The following is an 8,763-nucleotide window of genomic DNA, read 5'->3' on the forward strand; positions in this document are numbered from 1 at the left end:
GGTAAACAAGGACTGGAAAGCAGGTAATTTCAAAGAAACCAGCAGAGGGGTTGACCTCAGAGCTACCCTCTGTTGTGACAAGAGAGAATTTATGACTGGGCATGTGACTTGTTTCTGGAAGGTTTTGGTTTCATTTTTGAACTTTAAAAACCAATGGGTTTGGACAAAAGCAGGCAATTGGAATTTGATTTTGACTTGCCTGGAGATCAGAAGAAGAACCAGAAAAGTATTACCACTCTGTAAAGAATCCTTGCTGTTGAAAAGCAAAAGCTTTATGAAGTGATACTGTTGCCTCCTGCATTTTTGAAGAAACCCTGAATTTGCAGAAATCTTGCATCTTTAAAAAAGGACTTTTGCATCAAATGTGAGAACTGACACTTGTTGCTACACCCCTAATGGACGACCCATGTGAAACCTTCTACAGGTGAATTTCTTTGAACAGTCTGTAATGGATAGGTGTTCATCAACCTTACCTGCAAAGACTTCAAGTGGCATCCAACTATTCTACTTTGGGACACCTCACCAAACCAAAGAACCTCCTTCCAGATCATTACAGTCTAAGTTTTTATTATTCCTTTCATTCTGTCAAAACAGCTGTAAACAAAAATCCTTTTTTTTCCCCGTTAACCGGTTTTTGGATGTATGTGCGTGTGCATGAGAGCTAGGGAAAAAATAAGGAGCTTTAATATCTCAATTTGTGTGTATGTGTATATATATATAATATATATATATATATTTATATATAATATATATTTTACTTCATTATTGGTTAAGACTTGGTTTTATAATAAACATTTAATTTTGTTGATTAAAGAAACCTGGTTGGTGTGCTTTATTCTGGGGACAAACAGAGTATCTAATTGGCTGTTTTGGTAAGTGGGAAAATTTATTGATATACCTGTGGAGAAGTGGGACTGAATTAACAGTGCACTCCTCCTGCCTCGGTTGTAACACAATCATGACCAGGTATTCTGTTTGTGATGATGGTTGTGGCATACATATTGACCAGGACACCAGTCAGGATTCCCCTGATCTTTGAAATAGTGTCCTGCGATCTTTTACTTCAACCTGAGAGGGCAGACGGGAGTGCCAGCCTAGATGTTGTGCTCAAGTCTCAGGTGTGGGATTTGAATCTGCAACTTTTGACTCAGGCATTGGTGCCTGAGCCATGGATGACACTTTTTAATGTATAAAATCTTAAAAACAAAATTATTTGATGGCTGAGAGTCTGGTAGAAGCCTGATTACTGGTAATTTAGTGGGAGGGTGGAATCATGAGATTTGTTTGGTTAAAAAGTAGGATTGGGGAGGTGGGAAAACTTGTTGGGTCCATTTAGAGTGTGCAATTTTTTCATAAAGTGTAATTATTTGACAGTGTCAGAAAAATTATTTTAATACCCCCTTTACAAAGAAATTTACAGCTGCACCTACAGTTGGCACCTTATTGTATTTTTTCATCGAGCATCTTAGGAATAAATGCAAGGGAGAAAGGAAGGAATGTTAGTTGTTGCAGGGGAAAAAGATGGGTTAACATTTTGGGTGTACTGTATAGACTCCTATATAAAATGAGAAATTTATGTCAGGGAGGGTTGAAGTGGACGTGGGGGGAGAGGGTGCAGCGATCTGCTAGCTGTGTCTCAGTGGGTAGCAGCATTGTCTCTGAATCAGAAAGTTGTGGGTTCAAGATCCACTCCAGAGACGTAAGCACAAAATCCAGGCTGACACTCCAGTGCAGTACTGAGGGAGCACTGCACTGTCAGAGGTGCTGTCTTTCAGGTGAGGCATTAAAATGAAGCTCCATCTGCTCTTTAAGGTGGACATGTAAAAGATCGTTTGGTGCTATTTTAAAGAAGAGCAGGGGAGTTCTCCCTGGTATCCTGGCCAATGAAGTCAAGCGACTTCACAAAAAAAAAAGACTTTTTGCTCATTATCACTTTGCTATGTGGGATCTTGCTGTGTGTAAATTGGCTTTCAGGTTACCTAGATTACACGTGACTACAGTTCAAATGTAATTCATTGGTTGTAAAGGGCTGTGGGATCTGAGGTCATGAAAGGTGCTATATAAATGCAAGCCTTCTTTGGAACTCACCAATCAGTTCCCAGCCAAAATCTGTTTTGCAATCCACTCTGAACTCTCCAGAACCACCTGGCTTCCTTAAGCACCGTCTTCCACCTCTGTCAGTCTTCCTGATTTCCAACGCCCTGCTTTCTCAGGCACCTGGTTTCAGCTCTTCGCCTCATCCTGTCTATACTTTCTGTATACTGCCACCACGATGCACAATCCCTGCACTCCAACACCTATTTTCTTGGGCAGTTGCAGTGACGATTGTGGAATTTTACACTTGGCCTCTAGATTTTTCTATAGGTTTTTTCAACTGGAAATGTGTGGCTCATCTTGTAGACAAAATATAATAATGTCGTGGACCCCTTGGTGGGTTTTTGTCTAGACTGTTTGAAAGTGCTATACCTTCAATACATTGACCTATTTGCTGTGTCCTTTCAGGATGTTATACTTCGATTTCTGTTTTGTAGCATTGGCAATTTTTTCCTTTTTGCTCACCTGTTGCTAGGAATGGTTGATGTAACTATCAAATCCTGTTTGATTGTATTAACATGCAACTATTTCCTGCTGCCCCCTTTAGTTTCACTTTGGCATTGCACAAGGGAGAACCAGAGTCGCAGACACTGTGTTCTTCGCTGTCTCTGTGGTGGTCTTTAGATTAGATTAGATTAGATTAGAGATACAGCACTGAAACAGGCCCTTCGGCCCACCGAGTCTGTGCCGAACATCAACCACCCATTTATACTAATCCTACACTAATCCCATATTCCTACCAAACATCCCCACCTGTCCCTATATTTCCCTACCACCTACCTATACTAGTGACAATTTATAATGGCCAATTTACCTATCAACCTGCAAGTCTTTTGGCTTGTGGGAGGAAACCGGAGCACCCGGAGAAAACCCACGCAGACACAGGGAGAACTTGCAAACTCCACACAGGCAGTACCCAGAATCGAACCCGGGTCCCTGGAGCTGTGAGGCTGCGGTGCTAACCACTGCGCCACTGGTCTGACGATAGTATTTATCACACTTACAATGCTAAATATGTTCAGTTCAATTACCTTTGAGTGATTTTTCACAATCTCCTCCTTGTCCTCTTCAGACAGCTGTAAGGACAGAAACCGCTCAAAATGCTGGAAGGAGATTCGGTAGAGATGTTCAAGATCATGAGGTGTCCAGACAGAGTAGATGGAAAGAAACCATTCCCATTGGAGGAATGGTCGAGAACCAGAGGACACTGGTTTAAGGTGATTTGCTTCTTTTGCCAATGGCGACATCAGGAAAAATCTTTTTGTGCAGCGAGTGATTAGGATCTGGAATGCAGTGCCTGAGAATGTGTTGGAGGCAGAGTCAACCAAAGGGTTTTCAAAGGGAATTGGATAGTTATCTGAAGAAATAAAATGTGCAGGGCTATGGGGAAAGGGCGGGGGAGTGGGACGAGCTGAGTTGCTCTTGCAGAGAGCTGGCATGGATATGATAGGCCGAATAGTCTCCTTCTACACTGTAACCATTCTATGATTGCATGATTCATTCTTTCACACTTAGAATAGACCTCTCTGTTCCCCACACCACCCAAATTTTTTTTGTCTAATCCTTTTTACTAAAACTTGCACTTTTACAGTTGTTTTCATGTTAATGGAACCTCCATAAGTGCATCACAAGGGTGGTTCGGGCTATGGACAGGTAGGGGTGAGATGTTGGGATTGGTGGTTGATAGTGTGGTCAAGAAGGTAGGTTTACTTGAGACTTTTGAAGCTTGTGGAACATGGGGTTGTTGAGGATCATGTAGATTGGACATTGATTTGGACCCAATCAGTAGTTACTGGAGTTAATGCTGATCATTTACGATCACTAACTAGTTTGAAAAAGATTAGTCTTAGTTACTATAATGTAAAGTTAAAGATTCATTCTGTTATCGTCTAACTGTTGCAGCAGCAATGTAACATGGTCTTCAATTGTACTTCCGGCAATTTACTTCTTCCTAAGCTGCAAGTTTGCATTCTGGTTCTACACCAACCTCGATTAAAAGGCATCTTTGCTGCTTTGATAGTTTGTCATTGAGTCATTTATGGCACAGAAGGAGGCCATTCGGCCCATTGAGTGCATGTCGGCTCTCCACAGGGCTACGCTATCTGTCCCACTCGATTCCCGTAGCCCTGCAAGTCTATTTCCTTCAAATGGCCATCCAATTTCCCCTTAAAGTCATTGATTGTCTCTGTTTCCACCACCCTTGTGGGCAGCAAGTTCCAGGTCATTACCACCCGCTGCATAAAAAAAGTTCTTCCTCATATTTCCCCTGCATCTCTTGCCCAAAACCTTCAATCTGTGTCCTCTAGTCCTTGTACCAGCAGTTAATGGGAACAGTTTTTCCTTGTCTAATTTATCTAGGCCTGTCATAATCTTGTAAATAGCATTGAATTGTGTAACATTTCAAGATAGTCAAAAAAAGTTATCTGTATTTTTGCTCAATTTTATGCAGTGCTGGTGAATTTGTTTTTAATTCTTTTAATGTAATATTTTAGTTGGGGTTAATAGATTGGACCAACTTACATGTGGGTGGTATCTTTATGTAGTTAATATTGTATGATTTACTTCTTTTTCTTCTTCTTTGGCCTCCTTGTCTCGAGAGACAATGGGTAAGTGCCTGGAGGTGGTCAGTGGTTTGTGGAGCAGCACCTGGAGTGGCTATAAAGGCCAATGCTAGAATGACAGATTCTTCCACAGGTGCTGCAGATAAAATTGTTTGTCGGGGATGTTACACAGTTGGCTCTCCCCTTGCGCTTCTGTCTTTTTTCCTGCCAACTGCTAAGTCTCTTCGACTCGCCACAGTTTAGCCCCGCCTTTATTGCTGCCCGCCAGCTCTGGCGATCGCTGGCAACTGACTCCCACGACTTGTGATCAATGTCACAGGACTTCATGTCGCGTTTGCAGATGTCTTTAAAGCGGAGACATGGACGTCCGGTGGGTCTGATACCAGTGGTGAGCTCGCTGTACAATGTGTCTTTGGGGATCCTGCCATCTTCCATGCGACTCACATGGCCAAGCCATCTCAAGCGCCGCTGACTCAGTAGTGTGTATAAGCTGGGGATGTTGGCCGCCTCGAGGACTTCTGTGTTGGAGATACGGTCCTGCCACCTGATGCCAAGTATTCCCCGGAGGCAGCGATGATGGAATGAATTGAGACGTCGCTCTTGGCTGACATACGTTGTCCAGGCCTCACTGCCGTAGAGCAAGGTACTGAGGACACAGGCTTGATACACTCGGACTTTTGTGTTCCGTGTCAGTGCGCCATTTTCCCACACTCTCTTGGCCAGTCTGGACATAGCAGTGGAAGCCTTTCCCATGCGCTTGTTGATTTACAACGTTACAAAAACATGGTTTTGTCATTGAACTCCACAGAAACTCCCCAGCTTTGATTCCTGTTCTGTGCTATGTTAGCTGATCTGAGTCTGGCCTATAGTAGAAGTGTGACTATTGGCCTGAACACTTGAGGGCATGGCAGGTGAAAAATCAGCCAGGGTTCCAGCTTCTGGTTGCTATGCGATGACCCCTGCTGGTAAGTTTGTGCCTGTGTGGGTGAAAATTGTGGGGAGCTCACAAATGAATTCTCAGTATGAACTCCTGAGTTTTGTTTCTGACCGCAGTGGAAACTTTTAAAATGACTTGTATGATGTAGGATTATATTCCAATGGTTCACTGTTGCAGGACCATACTTTGAATGAGATGTTAAACTGGATGGTACTATTTGAAGGAGAGCAGGGAGTTCTCTGGTTTCCTGGCCAACACTCCTCCCTCAAGCAACACCATCAAAAACAAATCAACGGGCCCTTTATTTCCTTGCTGTTTGTAGGTTGTTGGCGCAGGATGACTGCTACATTTGGCTATGTACCAACAGTCATGGCACCTCATGAGTAACAGACCTTGTGAAGCACTTTAAAATGTTTCAGCTTTGAGGTGGCGTGCTGTATAAAGTGGAAGATTTTTGTTAATTCATGGGACATGGGTGTCACCGGCAAGACCAGCATTTATTGTCCATCCCTGATTGCCTTTGAGAAGGTGGTGGTGAGCCGCTTTCTTGAATGCAACTCAGTGGCTTGCTCGACCATTTCAGAGGGCAGTTAAGAGTCAACCACATTGCTGTAGGTCTGGAATCACATATAGGCAGATCCGGGTGAGGACAGCAGATTTCCTTCCCTAAAGGGCAGTAGTGAGTCAGCTGGGTTTTATGACAATTTGGTAGTTTCACAGTCACCATTAGCTATTTATTCTGGATTTAATCAAGTAATTAATTAAATGTAAATTCCCCAGCGGCCGTGCTGAACTTATGGTTCAGGTCTCTGGATTACTAGTCCAGTAACATAACCACTATACCGCTAAATGATGGTGTGAAGGAGCCCTTGGCACAATCTAGTCAGTACATTACTTACTTTTGTTTGGTGAGATGGCCATGAAAATTTCCAGTTGAGATGTTGGCATCCCTAACCTTTTCTTTCACAGCTGCGCGCTGCCTCTCCGAGGTTGGTTGTTGGTGCCAGTGTGGTCCATCCTCTATTCTTGCTGTTTGCCCTTTTCTTCTTGACAAAACAATGCTTTTTTTTCTTCTAAAGGCTCACCGTGAATTGGCATGTAGGTACAAATTGTAAAAATAGCATTGAATTGTGCAACATTTCAAGATGGTCAAAAAAAGGCAGTCTGTATTTTTTTCTCAATTTTATGGAGTGCAGGTGAATTTGTTTTTAATTCTTTGTATTGTAATATTTTAGTCGTGGTTAATATATTGGACCAAATTACATGTGGGGGTGGTATTTTAGAATTAGAACATTACAGCGCAGTACAGGCCCTTCGGCCCTCGATGTTGCGCCGACTATCTTTATATAGTCAATATTGTATGAGTTACAATGTTAGAAAAATCCTAAGAGGCAAGGAGCTAATGGACATCTCATCTCCTTATTCAAGATGCAGAAAATAAGGGGTACTTCTGAAGTACCAATTTTTCATATCCACTACTTGCCCTTGTGTTACGAGTCAACTTCGACTTCGCAATTCTTGTAGAGTCTCAGATGTGCTGTCTGCAATCCTGTACATGCCAAATACCTTAACAAGTCATTACTTCCACATCTATTTCCTGGTTGAGGTGTTTGTACATGCTGGAGCAGTAGCTGTCTTGCTTTCAGGCTCCTGATTAATCTCTTAAGCGAAGTATGAAGATTCCAGCATTTGAAACATGTCTGATTGTTTGCTTAATCTCCATCTTCGACCTTACCTTGGTGGAAACTTACCATTTGGAAAGAAGCAAAATTGTATTTGCATGGTTCATCAGGGCTGATTGTACAATTGATAGGGAGTAATTAGGCCAAAGGTTATGGTTACCACCAAAGTAGCTTTGAAATCGTGAGACGCCTGCGAATGCCACTGATTTCTAACGTGCAGCTCTCACTGAGCCAGGCTGCAAACCAAATAAGAAAGTGCTGGGGCTCATTGAAATTGGAATGCTGATATACTCAGTCAGCATGTTTCTTCAGGAATAAGCTAGTGTACCTCCTGAGCCTGTTCCGCCATTCAGTGAGATCATGGCTGATCTGTACCACCCACCTTGGCTCCATATCCCTTAAAACCCTTGGCTAGCAAAAATTTATCAATCTCAGATTAAAAATTAATTGAGCTAGTTTCTACTGCTTTTTGTGGAGAGAGTTCCAGCCTTCCAGCGCACTTTTTGTGAAGTGTTTTGGAACTTCTCTCCTGAATGGCCTGTCTCGTTTATTAAGGTTACGCTCCCTTGTCCTAGACTTTCCCACGTATATTACATCCTAAAATTTGATATTAGCCTTGTATGTATATTCTATTATATAACTAGCTTTGCCACTTATTCATTTTGAGATCAGGCAGTCTGGTTTTTCAGTTGTTGAGAATGTAAACCCAACATTAGAAGTCTTTTTATATATTTTCTGCTTGCTTCTTAGAGTTGCCACCTGTGGTTGAACATATTCCTGGAGGTTTTGTCACATGACCTGCCTCCAGTTGCCCCACCCCCACACTCCCACTATTGGTCACCAGACATGCCCATCTTCCCAGCGTCCTGCCTTCCCAGCCAATTGGATAATTCTTGATTGTCAGTCAAACCCCAGTTTTTTCCCCCATCTCCAATATTTTTATAACTGTTCAAAAAAGTTGCAAAAAAAATTGCCCGGAAGACTTTTATCTAGGGTGGCTCGCAGCAGTCTCCTGGAGATGAATCTTTAATTCCTGAAGACTCCAGGCATAACTGATCTAAATTCTGTCATTCATTAGCTGTATCCTTGTTGTCTGTTCTTCTCCCTGTTTTAGTGTCACTTGCAATTTTAACAAGCTTTTTCTCACTGGGAGAGATCTTTTCTCCTCTTCAAGTCACATCACGCGATCTTCAGCATCTGCCTGAACAGGCAGGTTGGACCTTGGTGTAATGACCCTTCATTAATCACTCAGTCCCACATCTGCACGCCAAGCTTCGGCTCTGTGTCTAAGACCTGTTGCATTGCTTGAGCCCTCAATATTCTGAGTCAGGAGCCGAGTGCTACCGACTGAGCCATGGCTGACCACCTCTATCTCTATGTAGAAATCAATGTTGTGTTTCAGTACCAATCATTTTTGCATTGATTACAATTTTAAAAACCTTTCTATAACCATGCATTTAAAGGAATTTTCATGATTTGGGCTTTGCAT

This window comes from Heterodontus francisci, chromosome 35, assembly GCF_036365525.1.
Source record: "Heterodontus francisci isolate sHetFra1 chromosome 35, sHetFra1.hap1, whole genome shotgun sequence".
Taxonomy (NCBI): Eukaryota; Metazoa; Chordata; class Chondrichthyes; order Heterodontiformes; family Heterodontidae; genus Heterodontus; species Heterodontus francisci.